We start from the raw sequence: 22,700 nt of genomic DNA, 5'->3' as shown, positions 1-22,700 counted from the left end.
CAGCCAAAGCGCTGCACGTTATAAATTTGAGATGACTGCACATGACAGTGAAATTCTTTGTTGCTTGAGCTCTTTGCCTATGGGGTTGAATGTGTGTCCCTCCACAGTTAACCCGCCTTACTCCCTCTGTCAAGAATCTGGCACATCAAGGAGCAGAAAAGGACATGATGACGGATGAATACAGAGGGCGGAGTCAGACACTCACAGATTTAAAGATTGGCACACACAAAAAAAAACTGCAAAAAGCAGCAGGGCTGAGTCCTTTGCACCAACCCATTGAATTTACCCCTTGAGAGACCATAATGTGCATTCGAAGGAGGAAAATATTCTTGAAATCGATGCTCAATGTCATCGTGGCCTATTGTGTTTGCCTTGTAGGCTGTAGCTACAGTGATGGGGTCAAATAAGATGGGAATAGTCAGTCCAATTCCCCCTCCGAGCTAGAGCGAGGATGTTTGTGGATGGGAAGCTGGCGAGTGACCTCTATATCTCATCAGGACTTGTCTTTTTGTGAGGAGGGGTTAAGTGTGTAAATGATAGCAAATATAACCATCAATGAAAACTTGAAGTGTGGTAAATATCAATTTCTAGCTCTATAGTAGGAGAGGAGGTGAAGATGGATTGAATGAGGTGATAGACTGAGGAAAGTGTCCATGTAAGTAATAAATGAATGGGTTTTTAATTCTCTCAGCAATGTGAGCCAATTCACTTTATCTTCCTGTCTTTGGTCTTGGCGTAGCCGGGTTCTTATCGGCTCAACACCGGTGATGACTCTCCCTAGCAACTCTGGTCTCATTGGTTTAGTCATCACTCACCATGCTCATTGCTTGCGACCTGACATTGATGATATGTAAGCATTTGGATAAATGTTCACTGTCTGAAAAAACCTGAGGTCACAGTTATATACCACAGGGAAATATTACACATAGTTTTGCAATTTAGGTTTCTTTGTGACATCAATCCTAGAATTTTTGTGACCCACCTCATTCATGTTAAGTGAGTTTGTACCGCAGTGTTTACTGCTATCAGGGTGTTTTTGTGCCTTTGGATAAAAGGCTGACATCAACGTGGTAACAAACAGTGCCCTAGTCGGAAGCTGTATCAAAACACTCTTGAATAGACGAAAATATGAAAATGTCTTTCATTCCAAAAAGGTAACATTTTAAAACGGATTTGTACAAAGACTTTTCGATACTGCCGTGTTTGCCACTGTTGGCACCCTGACGCTTGCTGAAGGCTGTAACAGACACCCACTGCAGGGGCATGACCCACAGCAAGCACCCCCTACCCAGTAAGGCGGATCGGAGCTTCTGTCAAAGCAGCGGTGTGGCTGCAAACCCCAAGCTATGAATGTCAGTTGGCTTTGTCTGAATAGCAACAAATGGCATCTGAAGGTCGACTTCGAAAGGCTACTCAAATTCACAGAAAGCATCCGCAGCCTTGTGTAATCCAGGGCCAACAGTAAAGCCCAGATCAACAGGCGGGCCCTGGTGGCTGACTTCCCCCAAATCTGCTTCATCTTCCCATGCGGACAACTAATCCTTTTATGTTTACTGTTGCGAAACAGAGATGGGATCATGCAGCTTCCTATCAGTTTCTGCGTTGATTGTCTTGCGTGTATGGTTTAGTGCACTGATTCTCAAGCCTGGTCCTCGTGTACCCCTATCCAGCCTGTTTTTCATGTCTCTCTCAGCCAACACAGCTGAGGATCGTTATCAGGCTTGATGCAGAGCTTGCTGATTAGCTGATCGTTTGAAACCCATGTGTTGGCTGTGGGCGACATGGGAAACAGGCTGGATAGAGGGGGTACTTGAGGACCGTGGTTGAGAAGCACTGGTTTAGTGAACACTACAAGTGTTCAAACATACGTTTTTACAAAGATAGATAGAACTTTATTCATCGGACCTGAGAATTGTCAGAATTTGTCTTTGACAGCGGTCATACCTAAAAGAAGAACCAGAATCAGACGTACAAACAGTAAAAAAATGACAAGAATACCTCTCCAAAGTGCCAGACGGCATTGAAAGTGAGCATTTCCCCAACCATGTTGGTTACGGTGACAAACTTCAGTCACGTCGTGACCCCTGTGAGAGCGGTGAGCAGGCAGTCTCCAGTCGAGGTTGTAAACTGAGCAGGACTGTAAAACTTGATTTACAACGGGACTTGTGTGAAATTTAGTGGGTACTCAGCTTAACCTGGTTACATTTTACCATAGTAAATTGGAACTTGCTAAGACTTACTTGTTGTCAGATACAAAATACTAGAAGTTTTTTCACCAAATATAAATGACTTTTCTGTTGCAATTATCTTCAAAAGATCCTAAGACACCTATTTTTTATTTATTTTTACCAAATGCAGTTTCCGTATCAATCTGCTGTCTCCATATCTTCGCACGTCTTGATATTACTTCAACAAAGCATGAAAGGGATAAGAAGTACACGCTACTAAGCCCTAGACTCTCATCTTCCTCCCTGAATAGAGATGGAGAAAAGGATCCCTTAATCACTACTTAACAATTGATGCAGATTCAACAGGGGAAACTGCTAGAGGAGAAGGTGCCAGGGAGATGCAATTCCATCCCCTCTCACAGGAATATTCCTCAGATTAGTGATACATTCTTGGGGGAATCTCATCTGATTCAAAAAAGCATAAGGAACAGATGCTACAGGTAAAGATCAAAATAGAGATAAAAAAAAAGACAGTTCAAAGTAACAAACAAATGATGTGTGTCCATTAATTGGCTGATATGGAAGGGTAAGTGTATCGTCCAATTCATGCACAGTAAAGCTACAAAGACCACCTTGGGAAAGAAACCAACAAACATCAATGTCAGTTTATAGGATTCAGTCCAAGTGGGAAGGTTCTTCTCGGGCAACCACAATCTTTGCCCTAAATGGAACTTGGGCTCAGGATCCCAACGGTCTGCTTGACACCAAACCGTTTTCTACTTCATACTCAACCCAACCTGGAATTCATGGTTGAACTTTTTGGTCTGATTTTCAAACAGGGAAGATAACCAAAGAGAAATCTGAGGCCCGAATTTTTGCAGAATTCAAAACTGCTGCCAACAGTTGGACACCACATCACGGGGGAATTGATAGATCCTCACGATCTCTTGGATGAGAACCTCTGAAGTCTCCTTGGCAAAAGGAAGCTGGAGCAACGTATTGAAGTGGGACATCCAGGAAAAACTGTCATCTGTGGTCAAGATTCGTGTTATCATCTGAAGGAGTCAGCCTCTTAAAATATTCCAGAAATGTCCCAGCAGGAACGATAGGGTATTGGAAATGTCTCAGCAGGTCAGCCGGTCTGGTTACAGTTTATTTTATCCCGGCACTGACGGGACAAAAAGCTATTAACTCCTTCTCCTCTTGTGACATCTTTGAGTTCAGTTCCAGTTCTGCATTGCATAAATGTAAAGAACACATTTATGTTCGGGGTTTTTTTTTCTGGTGATACGATTCAAATCTCACGATGACAACAATTGGACTCAACATGATTTCTAGTATAATGAATAATTTTAATCATTAGCGTTGGAGAGGCATTTGATATGTGTTTGACTGGGAAGCGTCTCAAGAACTATGTTCTTCAGGGTAGTCCACTTTCTGAAACATTAGGAGATTTGGTTTTCACTATAAACCATGCAATTTCAAAGTGCCCTATCAAAAAGTTCACTGCGCAGCAGTGGATCACTTACGAGGCTGTAAATGTTTGATATGGTTCTTGTCAGGTTGTATTAATCGTCCTGGGTGCTGTAGATCGTCTTCCCTCGCAGACCATATGGCCAAGTGCAGAGTGCCCAATCTCAATGCTGATTTATTTATCATTGTCTTGTGTCTTCAAGGCAGAGAAGCATGGCCTAAATCTGTTCTTGCAGCACTGAAACGTAAAATGTCCAGTGGCATGTTAATGGTGGCTTTCATGTGTATGGCATTCGATCAATATTAGTAAAACTGATTTATTTTCAATCATCATCACAGCTTTTTCGAACCTGCAGTGCAGTATAGGGCAACAGCGTGCGCAATGTGATTCAGTGACTTCAGCAATTTAGCGCCAGTCAATCTAGACCTAAGAATTCCATTGTAGATTGAGAAAAACAAACAGTAGCTAACATACCGGTAATGTAATGATTTGATTGTGTAATTGGGGATTCTTTAAGAAGTTTGGAGTCCTTCGACTTTGTTCGAGGAATGCCCTTACCAGTCACAAAAGAACAAAACCATTAGCTCCGCCTACGCCTGCTCTGTGTGTTGTTGTTATTTGTCTCTAATTATTACAATATCGCTTAGCCATCCTGGGACTAAACTGTTAATGAGACTGTTTTCAATAAGTCTTTTACTGTTGTCTAAATATGATATACAGATCTGTCACTTGTACATGTTCCAATCATCATGGGAAACTCTCAGTGAACTGGTAATATGTCCAAAAACCTCTGTAGTGTATCGTTATAATATGATTACTTTCATTTTTATTGGCCCACTGAATCACGGCAGGTCCCCGTGAGTCCTATTTGGATGACTCTTAACATGCTAATGTTGTTTTAGGAAGAGCTAAGTAGCCACCAGAGTGCAAGATACATGGCAAGGTTTATTGATTAGCGTAAGACAATTTATGCTTCATTATCCCACTGGAATGTCAATAGAACCATTGCTCATGTCTGATCGTCATCCTCCTTTTCGAGTGAGCCACTAACTAAGCTGTCGGTGACTAGACTTTGTACTCTTTGAAAAATGGTTGTTTAGTACAAGCAAACGCTAACCACAAAGTTATTGTCTTTGCTTGATTTTCATATTTAAGATGTAAATGTGAATCTAACATGACACTACTACCAATAAAAAAAATAATGCAGCTAAAATAACACAAGTACTGTTTCGTAATTCAGTGAATATAAAAAACTGAGTATTACTTGTATATATACTGCAGTTATTCGCCATGTGTCCCACTTTTAAACTTTAGTGTCCCATGAATTTTGGCATGAAAGGAAAACCCCCCGGGGATCTTCCTTTGGAGATTAATTGATGTCCTCTCTTTTGTCCTTGCACATAAATCACTCATTTTGTAAATCTCATATTGTGAATGAAAGTCACATAAGCTGCAAAGAGCAAAGGAACAGTTCCATAAATAGCCAGATATGCAGCAAAAAAAAGACTTTATTGTAAGTAAGAACCCTAAATAGCTCTGGTTTTATGTATGTTCATTGGTAATTTACAGTATTCTGTAAGATTGAAAGCTATCATATAAATGCATTGTATATTTAATAAAGTGAATTAAGTTAAGACTCAAATTTTCATTATTATAAACACCTACATTTTCTGAAAAGGCAATGTTTAAAGTAGCTTGTAGTGTATGATGAAAAAATTACAATAATTTTTTTTAAATTAAAGTTACGTTGTCTGAGACATTCTTCAGAAAATGCCAGTTGAACTTCAAATTGTAAAGTTTGATGGCATTTGATTTTCAAGGTTCAACTACACATCACATAACAAATTTGAAATTAGGAGAACAGAAAATTGCCATTGATTTTATGCAATTTAAAGGGAAAATGCTATATTGAGATATGTAGGTCTTTCTTTAAAATTATCTGTCATTGTTTTCTGGGGGGGGGGGGGAATTTTATGTATCAAAAGTACTAGCAGTATCGGTACTCGTATTGTGGTATTAAACCTTTTTTTAATTTGACCAGTCTCTGCCTACAAACAAGTATAGTGTGAATTAATTTCCAATTGATTTTATTGACTTTTTTTTGGGGCAACTTTGTTAATTATGCTACTTAAGTGTTACAGTTCACGAGTGTAGCAGTGTCAGAAAAGGTCAATCCAAATCTCCAGCTACCCTTGAGCCTGAAAGGAAATAAGTGTACATATTCTGCCCAATTTTATTCCTGAATGCTCAGTTTGTGTGTGTGTGCGTGCGTACGTGCGTGTGTGTGTGTGTAAAGGTGTTAATTTTCATGTCAACATTTGCTGTACTTAAATGTGCGTGTGTGGGTGTTAAGTGTTGTTTATGTCTGATATAACCTCCTGTTTTTCCATTGAGTTGCAGTAATAACACCATCAGCTCGGCCAATACATTCGGGTTGTGTTTTACTCCATTCTTCTGTTTCTTTCCATCACCCACGTTACATCATTTAAAAACATCAACGCTGTTAATGCTTAAGTGTGTGGCTTAATGTTTGTCTTGTGATTTCGCCAGCATGAGACCAGGCAATGTAACTAAAAATGGGATGTGTACAATATTGATGTGGAAAAACAAACCTAATTTCTTTTTGTTTTTTGTGAAAATATTAATGTCAGATGTACTGTCTGGACAGAGCAACTCTGAATTGCAGGACCGATACATGAAGAAGCACAACTATTCCTATGAATTTATTCATACCTACAGTCGATTCAAAGTCTTCAATAATCTGATGCAATGTTTTTGGACCTTGGCAGGAGAGCACAGAGAATCCATGCAAACACTTGAAAACTGCATACTTGGAAAGGGCTGAAATTTGAACCCAGATCTAAACCATCTTGCTGGTAGGCAGCTACTTTTTCACACTCTTTTGCTAATAAATTATTGATGAATATGACATGCGTGGTTGTATAACAAGATTAAAAGGTTAAATGCTTTAACACATTCATTTGCTATTCAATTCGACTAATTGTTGACTGTGAGCTAACAGTTCAGAGGAAGGTTACACTTCTAAATGTAGAATTTTAATATGATGTGTTGAATGGAATGGAAAGGTTATGAAAATTTCTGTATATTATTTTGTTTGTGTAATCCGTTTTTGGACACATTTGGTCTGCCTCTAATTTACAACCTTAGTTCACCTTCATCTTGTATTTATATTTCCTGGCCATTTTGCAAACTATTTTAGCCCTTCACTCACTGAAGTGGAAGTTTGATCTTTTAATAAGAAACTAGTGTGCTTTGACAAATCATTGGTACCACTGTAAATTTTCCAATTTCTCTGAAAGATAGTATTTATAAATTACAGTATTTACTCTATATCTTTGTTCATGTTTCTCTCCCAATGACTTGAGTGTTCACTTGGGTGTCTTAGTCGATATTGTGCTACATGCAGAAAGTTTACCACAAAAATTTTTGGGGTTCATTATAATATGTGTATACAGGCAAAAGAAGGCCTCTACATAGATCTTTTTTCCTCAATGATTTTTCTGAATCCAATCACCGGGGTGAAAGATTGCGATTTCAATTGGCTGTTCTTACACTATTTTTGTCCGTCCCTCAAAGAGAGGAAGTCCACTATTGACCCCATGTATTGAGTTTCAGCCAATTCCACTACACATGCACATTTGGTTGTGGGATGATGTTAGTTCATCCTGACAAGTGTTACATACATAGCTTTGTATTCTCATCCCTTATTAGGATTTCTCTTTTCAATGTTGGCTGTAGTTGATGTACTCAATATTAAATCCACAAACACAAAGTCATCAATTAAGAGCTTTATTAGAGCCAGTAATGAAGTGATTTGTGTTGTCACCAAGAGTCATCTTCCTATTGCTGCAGATAAAAAGTGAAAGGGAACATCTCCGTGTGTATTTTCAACTAATATTTAGCAGCATGCTGCTGTCATGGCGACCTTGCAACTTGAAATTCAACAAATTCTTATAGCAAAGCAAGTTTGAAAGATGAATGTCAGACAAGTTATCATGTTATCTTTCATTTCTAGGTATTTACACATGCATCGGATACACAACGAAAGCATTAGTGTGGGAATGCATTTTTATTCTCCACACTTCTTTGCCGTGTAACAACTCACACATAATACTTTAATGATTTACACTGTTCAAATTTCAAATGGCTTCAAAAATTCACACCTCCTGGGGTATATATCGTCTTAATCCACATTACTTACAGTATTCTTACAATTTTAATATTAAATATAAACTTTTCCCCATTCATTTTCGATGGGACAGACATTACATTTTTTCAAAGTATCACTTTCCACGCCCTATTCCATATATATAACTTATCATCATTACCAGGTGTGTGATACTGCTCGGTGGTGAAGTGAATTGTCCGGTAACCAGGAGGTCATTATTTTACCATTTACCTCTCAATTTACTTCATAAGCATTCCACATGCATTCCAATCTTAGCATTCAGCTATTAGCTTTCAGCTTTCCCACACAATGTGTCCAGAAATTGCACTTAGTCTAGTTTATTTATTTTTTTTAACACAAAATTTTGTGGTGAGAATTTTTTATAAATTAATCAGAATTGCTTGCGTGGGTTTTCTCCGGGTACTCCGGTTTCCTCCCACATTCCAAAAACATGCATGGCAGGTGAATTGGACACTCCAAATTGTCCATAGGTGTGATTGTGAGTATGGTTGTTCGTCTCTGTGTGCCCTGCGATTGGCTGGCAACCAGTACAGGGTGTACCCCGCCTACTGCCCGAAGCCAGCTACGATAGGCTCCAGCAACCCCCGCGACCCTTGTGAGGACAAGCGGTACAGAAAATGGATGGATGGATGGATGATTCAAATTAATTTAAGTGTTTATGAAGCCTCAAACTTTCGCACTCTTCTTTCTTTTGTGAAGCTTTTTTTCTTTCTTTCTTTTCTTTTCTTTTTTTTAATAAATCCCTTCAGTTTCCTCGTTGAAAATGTCAGCTGTGAGAGACAGAACGTAAAAAATAAAATAAAATACATAAATCATCCATAGTGTTTTTTTTAATACTTTTTTTTAAGAATGTATTTGTAAGTTAGTGCTGAAAATAAGTATTACAACATATGAGACTTAACTTTGATTACAATTTCATTTCTTTATTGTTACTTAGTACACACGGAGGCATTTTCTTCTTTGGGGCTTTCCAAATGGTTATATTGGCTATAGCCACGGTTTTCTGTTTTGTTCAACTTGCCGTGTTCAGCAGCCGAGTCATGCAATATGATGGATTGGTATGTATTATCATGCTGGAACAGTTTTGCCGTGCAACAGGAGAGTTTAATATACTCCCGCTATTGGTGTTTGTGAGATTTAAATACCGACTCACAAAACGCGGTTTGAGAGTGGACTGCAGACAAGAGAGAATGTATAAAGAAAACATAGAATGTATAAAGCTGCAGATATTGACCATAACTGACCATCTTTAAAAATGTGTATACATCATGCAAAATACTGTTGTAGTGGAAAAAAATGGAATCTGTATGTTAGCTGAAACACTTGCCTAACATCTGCAAGATAATTCATATAATTGCTGATAACCTCTTTCTCCCAGAATCAATTAATGGTAAGAATTTCAATTCAACGTAATGATTTGCATGTGTCCTGTGATTGACCGACAACGAGAACCAGGGTGTACACCTGCCTCTCAGGGAAAATGAGCCACGATAGGCTGACCCACAACAGGATGAGCAGTAGAAAATGGATGGATGCATAAGGTGAAGGCTTTCATGATGTAACTATACAAAAAGACAGTAATAAACAAAGTTCCATCAAACATTTACATAAGTCACAGGTAGGCATGGGCCGCTAACCGGTTTGACGGTTTACCGTGGGTTTAAAAAAAGAAAGAAAAGCCAGTTGGTACTAGTTAGCCCCAAGGATAATATGAGTAGCTCATGGTTCTGTTCTAAAAAATAGCTCAGTATGGGGACACTGGGGCTTAACTAAGAAGAATTAAAACAGTAGAATAATGTTAGCATTTATTTATTTATTTATTAACTTAACATGGTACACGTTTCTTAATGTACCAAATATTCTATATTTTGTTGAAAAATAAAATAGATTGTGATCAATGAGGGAAAAAATGCTGTTTTTATTTACCCAAATATTGAAAAAACTGATATTTTTTAACACAGCAATATTTTTGCTCACGGTTATCATTCCATCCGTCAGCATTTAATATCGGCCCATGCCTAGACACAGGCACCTTTTAATTTAATTTTGTACTCTGAGAGTCATGAAAAAACTTTTACGAGTCTGTTACTCATGTCACATGTTTTAAGGAATGAACCAGTAAAAAGATACATTGCGTATGTGGCCTTCTGTCTAAAATAATAATGATACTTGAGACAGAAGTGTGATTATGTAATCATGGCAAAGCACAGTGCGAATGTGTCTCATTCAGACTGAGCCTCCTGTTACGTTGCAAATGTGCTGCAATTTAATGACTTCAGCAACAACAAAAATATTTTACATGCATTGAAATGTTCAGCGTTGTCGGTTTGCTACCCTGTCATTCTGTTTGCAAAACAACAATTTAAATACTGTCAGCATAACAGTGAAGCATTTCTCCAAACAGATCTCAGTGTGGTTATGTCAGATATTTCCCAAGCTGTAGCCTTGCAACTAGAAAGAAAATCCTTTAAAATGTCCGACGTGTCAAGGTGAAAACAAGATTGATTTGACCTTTTGACCAGCTCAAATGAATCGGGTTCGCTCTTTAGATAAAGAACAATATTCCATGAATAGCTCAAAAGCAGCCCGTACCTACCAATCTTACTCTCGAGCCAGGCTACAGCAGTTATTATTATTATTAATCCTTTAAAAGTGGTGCGGTTCATGCTTTCACTTTTGCAGTGACCAGGGACAATCCTATGCAGTCTTTTTTAATCACAGGGTTTATCTTAACTGGGAAGTGAGAAAACATCATGTTTAGGTTAATCCTTTGTAATTTGACAGATTTCAATCTATTTTGTTAACCAGGGGAAAAAAAAACCTTCAGATTGACATTTTTAAATCTTTTGAGTCTGTGTGGGATAGAAAATGAACAAAAGACATGAAATGCAAGTGTGTGGGAGAACGCACGTGTTCGATGTCAGTCTGATGGGAGCTGCAGATTTAAGTATAGTCCCAGTCATCTTGGGGGATTAAAAATGAAAAGCTTCTTTGGGAAAGGGAATCAGTGTGTGTGCGTGTGTGCACCAATGGAATATTATCCTGACACTATAATTACTGTCGATTTGCTCCCAAGATGTCATTGCTGGGTGTCCATGACTAATGTCCACTATACCTTTGATACTGTGTCTTTCAAACCATGCTTAAGGAAGGAAAGACACTACACTGCCGTTTTAAAGCCATCTCTCTTGGTTCACAACAGATTCCTTTTTGAGAGGTAATAATAATAATAATGCATCGTATTTATATAGCGCTTTTCTTTCTTGAAATTCAAAGACGCTTCACAATGGATACATATATTCATGCGCTCACACATTCACACTGTGGTGGCAGTAAGCTACTTAAGTAGCCACAGCAAGCGAGGCTGCCAGTGTGCGCCTACGGCCCCTCCGACCATACGCCAGTGTGAGTAGCACTTAAGGCAATACCTTAATTAATCCATTAGGTTCCAAAGCAAACATGGTGAATCGGCGTTGAGCTGTTATGCTGCACGCAAATGAAATAAGTTTCAAACAGAAGTAAAGTCAGTCCCAAGTGTAAATGCCTTTTTATTTTTTTTTAAATCTCTATTTAATTTCAATTATACAGTCTTTTAATTATTTCAAGAAAGCTACTTCTTCTTTACTTACTGAAAACTTGCTTGACAAGTTGAAGGCTATTATAATATATAATTATGGCATTGTTGATATGGTCCATACATGTCCATACTGTAATGGGGGGGGGGGATAATTTTGTTTCAAAGTTTTAGGTCAACTATTTGATTAAAGGAACCGGATTTAGAGATTTAATGTAAAGACAGATGGATTATTATCTTAAAACAATCTTGCTTGTGAGACAAATACATTTATTTTGAATCCATCCATTTTCTTACCGCTTATCCTGATCAGAGTTATCACAACTGACTGGTTTAGAGACATATTAAACCCTGGGACAGGTCACTAGTCAGAGACGTTAATTAAAAGTTATTTCACAAAGTTAAACAAAAATGTATTTAATAAAAGTTTAAAAACCAAACCGTTCTTAAAGATTTAATGCAACTTTATGGTACTAAAAAGGTAAATACAACTGAACCGTACTCGGGCAATGACTCTGTTGAGTACCACTAGAGGGAGCCAGCATGCCACTATACCACACTTTTGAGAATCACTGTAAAGTTTACCATTTATTTCAATAATTAAACTACACAATGTTCAAAGACCGTATCAAAACAAAAACAAACATACTTGTTGAGGGTAAAGGAGACCGTTAAAGCAGAAATTGCTAGCATGCTAGCTCATTCACATCCTCCATTTTAGTCTTTAATCAATCTAACTTTCATTTTTTGGGGAAGTGGGAGAACGCCGAGTATCAGAAGGCTGTGAGGTAGCTGCACCACCACACTGTGAAATAATTTATTCGAAAATCATGAATTTGGCCCGCAGTGGAACGAACGGCACCGTGGCGAATAGGACAGCAGTGTAACTGGAGATTTACACCAGCTAGTGTGGTAGCTGTCACTTTGTCCCCTCACTGCTGCCAGTGTGAGCCTGTCAAAAGAGGCCCCGGTGGTGCTGTCTGCCTCTTTACAAGTGATTTCACACAGTCTGGCACACTTTCTCTCACATTGTCTTGTTGGCCTTTAAATGTGGAGGATGAAGGAAGCTCACGCAAAAAAAAAAAAGGGTTCTTGTTTGAGCCCTTACTGAAGCGCCATCCACAGACGGCAAAGGAACAAAACCACAAGGTCAAGAAATGCAGAGAACAGTCAATTTTTTTTAAACCTGACAATTTGAATTTTTGGTTACGTATTGTTTACAAGTACTTAGGAGCAGAAATGAAACCGGGCAAAAACTGCTCTATAATGCCTATTAGTCCGCTTACATATTTAATATTGCGTTACTATTCTTAGCCAAAATCTGTCACCAAAAAAAAAAATATATATATATATATATATATATATATATATATATATATATATATATATATATATATATATATATATATATATATATATAAAACTTAGAAACTAACAAAAATGTGTTGTTTATGGCAACAATGTTGGGTTAGTAATGATGAACGGAGAAATGATGGCAATGTAGACCAAAAGAAAAAAATCTATGAAGTAAAATAAAGGTTTACAACAGAATTCGCAAACATTTCAAATAATTCAATTTCAAAGTAATTGCACCTATCAAGAACGGCACCTTCTCTATCCCTCTGAGCTCTTCTTGCTACCTTGACACAAGCTGAACAGACGTTTCTGCAAGAAAGAAAATTGACTCTTGTTTTGTTTCTAATATCAAGGAGAAAAACGTCAGATGGAAAATAAATTGGATGGTGTTGTAGGAGTAGAGGGGGGGGGTTGTATACAACTGTTCAAGATAACCACTGGCAGATAAATGACTGCACAGTGTTGAACAAAAGGTCCACATTTGTGCAGTACAAAGTAGCTAGCTAGGTGTGTGTGGATACGATTTGAAGTTTCTCGTCAAAGCATTCCGGATCTTTTTTTGTGTGTCAGTGGTTTTTATATATTTTTCGAATATTTATTAATATTACAAGATAACTGAGACACCAATGTTTAGCTGCATGTTTATAAATACTGCCGTCCCACTCTCTTGCGTCGTCCCAGGCATTTAGTCCCCCGGCATTCATTCATTTCTGAGGGAATTTTATTTTTTGTTTTAATAAGTGCTTAAGTGTGCATATGCTTGTTGGCCTGCCTGCTTCAGAAGGAAGAGGCTCTCTGTGACACCAGTATAAATGCCCTTGCTTTTCATCTCTGACCCGTGTAATATTTGGGCTGCTTCTTGGGTGTCAAAGGCCTCCCTGGGAAGAAACAATGACAAGAAGGCCCATCAGCAATGACAAAGAGTTGACCATGCATACGGCATACTAATTAGCGATGCTCTACTTCTTGGCAGATAGCGGACATGCACATAGGAGAGGGGAAGAAAGTTTGAGCCGAGTAAACTCTCCACAACCCAAAGTGTTTCGGTTTGTATTTTTAGTGTCGACGCTGTTACTCTTCAATTGTGCGCCAACGCTTGCCGCAAGCTAAAACATTTATGTCGTCCATCGCTATATAGCGGTTCAGTGCTTCACAATTATCAAATATATCACAATTATTTGCTATATCGCGGTATCCCGTCTGCAGTCAACATTGTTAGTTAACAGAGTACAACCTACCGTTGCTAATGAGAACAAATTGTAATCCATAACGAGTGGGTTATAAAGAGGATGAAAAAAAGTCGCTGGCACTCTTAATTTCTTTATTGAACAAACAGTAATAAAACACAAGCACATCCTAAGCCGAGCTACTGATGACTTGACTTGACTCACCTCTGACAAAAGTTTCTCTTGGAAACGAATGATTTTTTTTTTTCATTTCATTGTCTTCAGTAAGTCAAAGGCAACCTGATTTGGCCAATTTAAACTCTGCGATTTTGGGGGGCTTGCGTGAGAGAGAGTTGTTGGCAAATGTCATCTCATAACTTCTGGAAGCATCAATAAACAACAGTTAACCTAAAATGTGTGTTGAAATTAGCATCTAGCATCCAGTTGTTTTTTCTGACTTGTGTATTGTCATTCCTAACTTTGAATTCTGACTTGGGACCCAAATTGGATGAGGCGTTAACCTACCATTTTGATACCTTGAAGCTACGATCAAGTTCTTGCGGATGTGCTCCAAGCACCGAATACATATTTTTTTCTGTCATGTTTCACTTCAATTCCTGTTCTTCAAGGTGTGCCCTGCAGTTCTCACTATTATTTTCATTTTTCACCACGTCAGCTTGTTATCAAGTCCCTTGCATGCGTGTAATAGTTCCCCGCTGCAGAAAGTTGAAAGCACCAGGCCAAGGCTCATTAAAGCGATGTCACAAACTTGTGGAAGAGTTTGTCAATGAGAAACGGCATCACTAATGTATCCTTAGTCCTTTTGAGACCACTGCAGAAGAACTCGGAAGTTGAACTTTTGTGGAAGGACATAAAGGTGCAGTGTAAAGTAAAGAAATCAATAAAACGGCAACTAACATTTTTAGCGGTAATTATCGAATTTATTTAAAATAAAATTGTTCAGATCATCTTGATTGGAATGGCAAATTGATAAGTAATACTTATGATCCTTGTCTGGAAAGAAATTTATCTTATTTGCTATATAGAGCACTTCTCGTTTTGATGACAGGTGGGCTCATAAAACAAAGCAATGAAAATGTATGAAGCACTGTATTATTTTGTAATGTAATAACACTATCATTAAAATAAGAGCATTTTATTGCATACATTCACATTTTACTATGAATACAATTTTTGTCTGAATTATCATAAAAATAAGAAGGAACAAAAGATGTCATGAGCAAGAAAGAATCATTTGAAACTGATCAATCTTCTGTTCCCTGGCTCCAGTCTACCTTCCAGAGTTTTATTATTCAGTGCTGCCTATAAATCCATAAATCTGTATGACAGCATCTCCCAAAAGTGGAAAATAGTCAACAGAGACGACCTACCAAACTGCACAATGCAGAAATGTGTCCATGATGAACTTTAAATAAACTCAGAGTCATATTATTACATATCACAATAATCAGTTTTCATTGATTTTGTATTTTTCGTACTCTTTGTTTAACCAGATAAGGAGTTTGAGAACAATTTCGGAGTTTTGACACTGACCCTCAGATACATGAATATCGGTCTATGTAATGGCTTGCTTATGTTATGTTTAGTTACGACCCCTCCGACCACCACCAGACATTCGCACCTTCCATACACCAGTGTGAGAAGCACTGGACAATTAAAGACAGACTCAAGCTGGTCTAATTACAGTTTGTGACACTATAGGACTACTACCAATAATGTCTCACACTCGCATACGTCATTTATGCATCTGTCCCTCTGTTGTCATGCCAGGTTTAGGTCGATAAAGTAATGAGGGCAATGACTTTAAACATTTAAACATCTAGCTTTTGTATAGATGTAAATGTAAACAGAATGTTCCTTTTAACCTCTAGCTTTTTGTGCATCCGAGCAAAGGAAGGCTTTCAGGAGCATTTCTAACCCCCTCCCAACCCTCCCAACCCCCAATTCCAGTAGCAATGATTGAGCTAAAACAAAAGCGAGTGGCCCAGTAATAATTCTGTCTGGCCTGTCAAGTCATGTCTCAAGGAAATAAGACCTTCTGATAGCATTTTGTCTGTGCCGTCTGTGGACGTGAAAGTTTCCAAGGGCGCACGCAGCTTTTGTGGAATTCTGTTTACTCCGTCAGAGAAAAGTTGTAAATTTGTTTCTGCCTCCATCACTTTTCATCTATCTGGTATTGTTCGTCACTTCGAACTTTCCCCTCTTTCCCATCTCGAAACTCTTTCTTAACACCAGATCAGTTGTTGTTTCACCCTCCAATCGCTGCCACCGTTTGTGTTTCTTTGAGTTGTGTGCGCGTCGAGGTGACTTCTTTGAAGATTTGCAGCAAATAGAGCAATGCGCAACTGACTGGAGCTTAGCTCACTTTACATAATTGTTGCCTACCAATGCACTGCCAACGTCACAGGGTTTAAGCCCCTGATATGCTTAACGGGAAGAGAAAGGAGTAAGAGGATGACAGAGATGAAGAGGCAATCAGAGGTTATTTGGGAAGACAGAGGAAGAGAAATTGGTTTGTGTTAAACACTCAACTGTTCAGTTGGTGAGTAATGTTTGATACTCTTAAAGTGTATGCGACATGAGAAAAGTCACCCTAAATATATTTTTTTAAGAGGAAGTCAACCTCTTTAAACATTTCTTGACAATAATATGCTATATGTGACCTCACTAGTCTAAACATGACATTCTGATTAATATTACATTTTTGGAATATGAGTTATGAAGCAAAATCCAGCCATTTTTATCCATCTCAGCGGGGCGGCCATTTTGCCACTAGATGTCGACAGAAGACGACATCGCAGTTGCTCAGGGCTCAGGCAATGACCAATCACAGCTCACTTGTTTTGTGAAGCTGAGCTGTGATCGTGTTACCTGAGACCGAAGCAACTGTGGTGTCATTTTCAAAATGGCCGCCTTCTGATATTGATCAAAACGGCTGGATTTTGCTGCTTAACTCATATTCCACTAACGCAATATTAACCCTTTAAAGCCTGAATCATGAATGATTTGTCTTTTTGAATAAACAAATATATATATATATATATATATATAAAATTTAAATCAACTTCCACATAGGCCTATGACTTTTGACTTGTGTCATATTTGATGCATTTGGTCACAATGCTTTAAATTTGTATATTTATAACTGTCAAAAATATTATAATAAACAGACATATCAAACATATTAGTATTTCCAAAAATCAGAAAGAACATTTCCCACTATTAATAAGTACAGGTGTCTCTCCTTCCTCAATTGGGGCGATCTTGCAAGCTGGAAAAGCCATCAGCTGTGTGACTCTGCTTTCTAATGGATTATCCGTGCAATGCATGTGTCAGATCATATAAGTCAGGGTTTTAATGGGAAGAAAAATATTATACTCATGAAATCCAAATGTCTTGATACGTTAGATGTTATAGTGTTTTTTAACCAGATACCGTATTTTGTCTATGGGGCTGCATAGAACATTTTTTTGTCAAGAATTTTTGGGGGCATTGACTTCCCCTTTAAGAAAGAGTACAAGTACAAATAATAAGATTCCTTTGATTACTTTGATAAAACTGCAATGAAAATGCCACACCAAAAAAGACGCAGAAGTTTTAAGCTGGTTTAATCATCAAAGTTGCTATGACCTCCTCAGTAAAGGATCAAGCCTTGAAATGTATGCTTTAATTAATAGGCTCTTGGCTCTCCATTGTAACGCCGTGACATTAGCTAAGCATTCGTGTCAATTAGTAGTAAAAGCTGAGCCACTTGCCGATGCCTTCGCCTTCCCGCGTTGCCTAATGGCGGTTGATCGGTCATAGATTATTCAATGTTAAGTGCAAAATGAACCTCTTACATCAAGCTGGACTCGATTGCAGTAAGGCTAGTGAACTTATTTTGACCTTTGGGGAATGCCAGGCTTAATAGACACGCCCGCCCGCCTCCCACAATGATTGGGTGTCAATTGTCAAATAGCAGTTTGCACAGCACAAGCTTCTCAATAGGCCATAAAGCCTAAGCCAGTAGTATCGCACTTTGCGTTCTCGAGGGTTGTTTCAGACTGCTGCTTGGTTCTCATCCAGAGCCGACCGCTTTGTTGGCCAACTGTAAACTCATCAAACTCAAGCAGCATTTTCTCCTCTGGCTCTTGGTCTTGTCCAAATCCCGACTGCTGCCTTGCTCCTGGCCTCAGTGCAGGCCAGATAAGAGGATTTTCCCAAACCGCGTTTTTGTGCCTCGGACGCCAGCTGCTGACAGTGCTGAGCCGGTTAAACGTAGTTTCACCACAGTGTCATGTCTCATCAGGGGGTGCCGCTTCTGTCACGCACTTTCCGGTTCTTTTTTTTTCTTTTTTTTTTTTTCTTTTTTTTTTCTTTTTTTTTGTGGCTTAAAATGCATCTGCTGGATGCTGTCTAGTTAGACCAGTATGACTAAGCATCTTGCCATTTTTATTCCTTCAGAGCAAACAATATGAATGACAATGCGTATGGGCGGTCAGAATTCTAAATCTTCAAACATTATTATTAATAGAATGTTTTGAGCAAAACATTGTCACTTTGTGCTGTTTGTGTGTCTAAATGAGCTATTTACCATTTTTCTCCCCCCGTTAAAGTGGAAGTCAACACCAAGTTTGTCTGTTTCAGTTTACTCACCCCCCCCTCCAAAAAATTTTTTTTAAATAATGCTTCTAAGTTGTTTATCAGATCCTAATGTAAATAATGTATCTGAAAATAAAAGCTGAACCTTTCCCGCCTCATATTCGTCTTTTGACATTCAACCCAAATGTTTTTTATCTTTATCAGAAAAAAAGGAAGTGATCCAATATTTTTGTAGGTGAGGGTATATCTCTATTTACAGGATCTATCTTGATGCTTGTAAGCAATCTGTTGCTTACAAGCATTTAGTATTCCAAGTCAGTCGTTTTTCCAGAGGGAAATATCTGGCTGTTTAGGTGCTAAATGATGTTGAGCGGCTTCTGTTTGCTGTTAAGCAGGTGCTGTATACTAATATTTCTGACTTCCTGACGTCTCCCTGAACACCATTCAGGGGTCTTGTTTCTAAAAATGTCCATAGGATGTCTGCATTATCACTCAAACATGAAGGTATAATACTGACTTTTGTAATTTAAAAAAAGTTGATTAAAAAAATAATAATCATCATCATATTATATGCTAACACTAATAAATAGGGTGGGTTGGGGGAGAGAATAACATTATTAATTCATTCAAACCCAAAAACGTTTAAATACGTTTTTAATACTTTTTTTTCTTCACTCCCAAAAACGTTTTTATGCATTTTTTGTGGGAGGGTTTATGTAGAGCATTCAGAAGACTTTGATACAGCTTCTGACATGAAGAGGTCGCTTAAAGCAATGGTAGTTTTTACAACAACAACTCGTGGACTCTCCATACTTTTTTTTTACCCAACAGATGCAATGCGTTAATATGCTTAGTGACACTTTCATTGGGAGTAGAAGCCAACATATTCAGACTATGTGTGAATGCTTAAAAACGGGAAAGATACCAACAGCCTTAGCACTGCAGTTGGTGAGAAAGTCCAAGCACAGCAGGAGTCATGACAGTTCATGAATTACTGTGATTTCACAAAATGTTCCTCAGAGGCACATATTAGGCCAAGTGAAAAATGTTCTCTCTCGCACTATACTTGGAAAGCAAATGTTAAGCGTCTCACACTTTAAAATATTTGATGCATCTTTTATGTGGCTCAAAATGTTTAATTAAAAATGCAAATAAACATAAAAAAGGTTCATATTTAAATGTTTCCTTCTATCCATTTTGTATACCTCTTGTCCTTCATAAGGTTTCATGTGAGCTGGAACACAACAAGAGCTCATCGAAACAAATAAGCTAAAAATGTCAGCAGTTCAAATTGAAACGCACCCAGCACTTCTGCTGCATTGCTGTAAGGAGTCTTTGTTTAGTTAATTCTGACAATTGTTGTAAAATCATTTTTGGGTGCAGAATCCAAAACTGATTTCAGTTTTTCTTTATCGCATAAAGTTGTTGTGCTATGGGATGAAAAAAATGAAATAAATGTGTATGTATGGATATAAAACAGTAAAAGGGAATAATTACAAGCTTTGGAAAGTATAATAATAATAAACTTGACATGCTAGAAAAACAACAACAAATATGAACAGCAAAATGAATGTTTATTCGTTTGGCCTGCATTCCACTGTGTCTTAACACAACATTTCTCGCAAAACATTTTTTTTATTTTATTATACAGACCTTGTTAATTCATGCCTTGGCAAAAGGGACACTTATAATCCACTCAATGAAACTAATTAAGACAATGAACACTCTCTATAATCACCCACTTGATTTGAATCCCAATTGGAGCAGATGTTTTGGGGGCATAATGTCTTGTTGTGGCTCAAGACCATTACATTTTTCACACCCGACTTCTCGTGCATCTCACTCTGCCTAACACCGCACCACCACTATCTTAAATTACAACGTGGTAGTGTATTAAGTGTGGTTCTTATTTTTGCCCAACGGTGAATTATTATCCCATCTGCTCTTCCATCCCTTAGCTCTTTAGAGTGTTGTAGCACTTTGCAAGCCATTATTTAGCATTGCGAGTACTGTTTTAGTGCAATCACTATTGGGCCGGCATCCAAAATGAGTGTTGCTACATTTGTGCAGGCTGTGTATAAAGGCAGCTAAAACATTCATCATTCCAACTTGGATGATAAAACGTCTTTGCCGTGTTTAGTTGGTTGCATCGCCCCGGAGTGCGTAAATCATTCAGTTAGCGCAGTAAACAGTGGGGTCCTATCAGCGTTTATTTTTTATTTTTTGCAGTACGTCCGTGTCCAGCAATCTGGACGAGCTCAACTTTTATCTTTGCGATGTCATTTTGATGCATATTTCATTTCATTATCCTCTTTTAATAGTCGGTCCTGACCATTCCCGGCAAACTTACCGCCATGACACTCATTCCGTCCTGTCCTTACATCCTGCACTCTCCTTCCTTTTATCTGCCCATCATTCAATGATTCAGCGAGCCGTTGGGAGTCTGACAGTCTGCCTACCCCTTCATCACTGACCTTCCTCTTTCATTTTGCCGTCCTCCTACACTGTCTTCTTCCCTTCTGCATCGCTGTGCTCCGTTTGCTCATTTGGCCGCTTCTCCTTTAACCTCTTATGTCTTGTTTTCGTCCCCCACTTTTTGTCATTTGCATTTGTTTCTCTGTATCCTTTCAACACTACTCAGGGTTTACTAGTGTAGATTTTTAACACTATAGAGTGTTGGAGTAACACTGGTTAAGTGTAAAAAAAAAAGTAACACTTTGAAAAGTGTCAGATTTACGTTCATCGGTGTGGACACAAACACTTTTCTAGTGTTAGAATTAACACTACACAGTGTTAGTCTAACACTGGCAAATTTGCTGTGTGGATCGCCGCTATTTGAGCCATTACCTCACGATCTGCTTGACGGTGGTCTCTGTCCTCTTCCTCCCACTCTCTTTGTAGGCTTGTGGATGAATGTTGTTTACTTGCCAGCAAACTCCCGCATACAAATGTGTTTCATCTTGGAAAAGAGTACTGGATGATTGGAAGTTTCACCGATATTTCAAATCAGTAAAAGTTGTAGAATGTTAAGGAAATTGAAATCCATTTTTTTTTCTTCATGTCCTGTTTATTTATTATTGAGATCGCAGTCAACACACATTTTTTGCCGGACTAAGACTAGTCTAAAACCCTCATTAATAAAAAAATAAAAATAACTGCATGGGACTAAATCAGTAAGCATTTTTGTCGACAAATAAAGATGAGACGAAAATGTACTTCACTTAATAAAAACTGGACTAAAATCTTTTTGTTTTCGCGAACAAAAACGAGACAAAAATTATATGATTTTGTCAAATCTTGTTTCTGCTCATCTGTCACTGCGACATTGTCATGTGTCACACACCCTTTCAAATCTGCAGCGAGCGACTACAGCAACACTTGGGAGAGACAGGAGGTGGATTCAAGTTTTTCCTTCACTGGAAATGACATCCACCACAACACTCAAGGAAATTGACTCTGACAGTGTAACTTTTTATCCTAACAGTGATAAAATAACACTGCTTACTGCATATTTGATCAAACCATGGAAATTTAACACTGACTGTTTTGCTGTGTAGCTTTTGAAGAATCCATCTTACTGCCAGTAATGTGAACCAAAGTCTGACAGGGACCAATCAGAATTAGGCATTCGGGTACTCCATACTGCCGGAGCACCTCACACGATTCCCCCCACCAACAAGGGACAAGGTCAAACACCTTCTCCAAGTCTACAGAGCGCATCCAGAGCCTTCAAAAACTCCAGGCCGATCCCATCCGCCCCCAGGGTACTGCCATCAAGGATTTTTTTATTTTTTTACAACCTAGGCGATGTCAACCTCTGGTTCCGCATAGCAAGGCATGTAGTGGACCAGAATTTCCTCGAAGCCACATGGAGGTCGTTTCCCGTGACCTCACAAAAATCCTCCCATGCCTTAGTTTTTGCCTCAACAACTACCAGAGGCCAGGACCTATTACTACAAATCTTAGGAATGATTGTGATGAGATTTCACGCTCTCAGAAGAACATTTTGAGTCAAGTCAAGCACTAAATTACCTTAAAACTGCAAATATTTTCCGCAAACTTGAGCATCCCAGTCTGCGCAAGTTGTGTGTTCCCAAACCAAGCGGAAACAGTCGAGTCCCTTAGAAAACATGGTGGACACGCATGTGTG

The 22,700-nt window shown here is 38.4% G+C and overlaps 1 long non-coding RNA gene across 1 annotated transcript in view; it reads left to right on the top strand.

The window, feature by feature from the left end:
• The window catches only part of LOC147168760 (uncharacterized), a 62,812-nt gene that overhangs the window by 17,588 nt on the left and 22,524 nt on the right, over window positions 1–22,700 (top strand). Inside the window, exon 3 of the long non-coding RNA XR_015095956.1 lies at window positions 6,432–6,518. This is a non-coding gene — a long non-coding RNA (uncharacterized LOC147168760). The remainder of the gene's footprint in view (window positions 1–6,431; window positions 6,519–22,700) is intronic.

Source organism: Leptonotus elevatus, chromosome 9 (assembly GCF_054856555.1).
Source record: "Leptonotus elevatus isolate MCC_2025b chromosome 9, RoL_Lele_1.0, whole genome shotgun sequence".
Taxonomy (NCBI): domain Eukaryota; kingdom Metazoa; phylum Chordata; class Actinopteri; order Syngnathiformes; family Syngnathidae; genus Leptonotus; species Leptonotus elevatus.
Note: the sequence above shows the minus strand (reverse complement) of the source record. Positions and strands in the feature narration are given on the sequence as shown.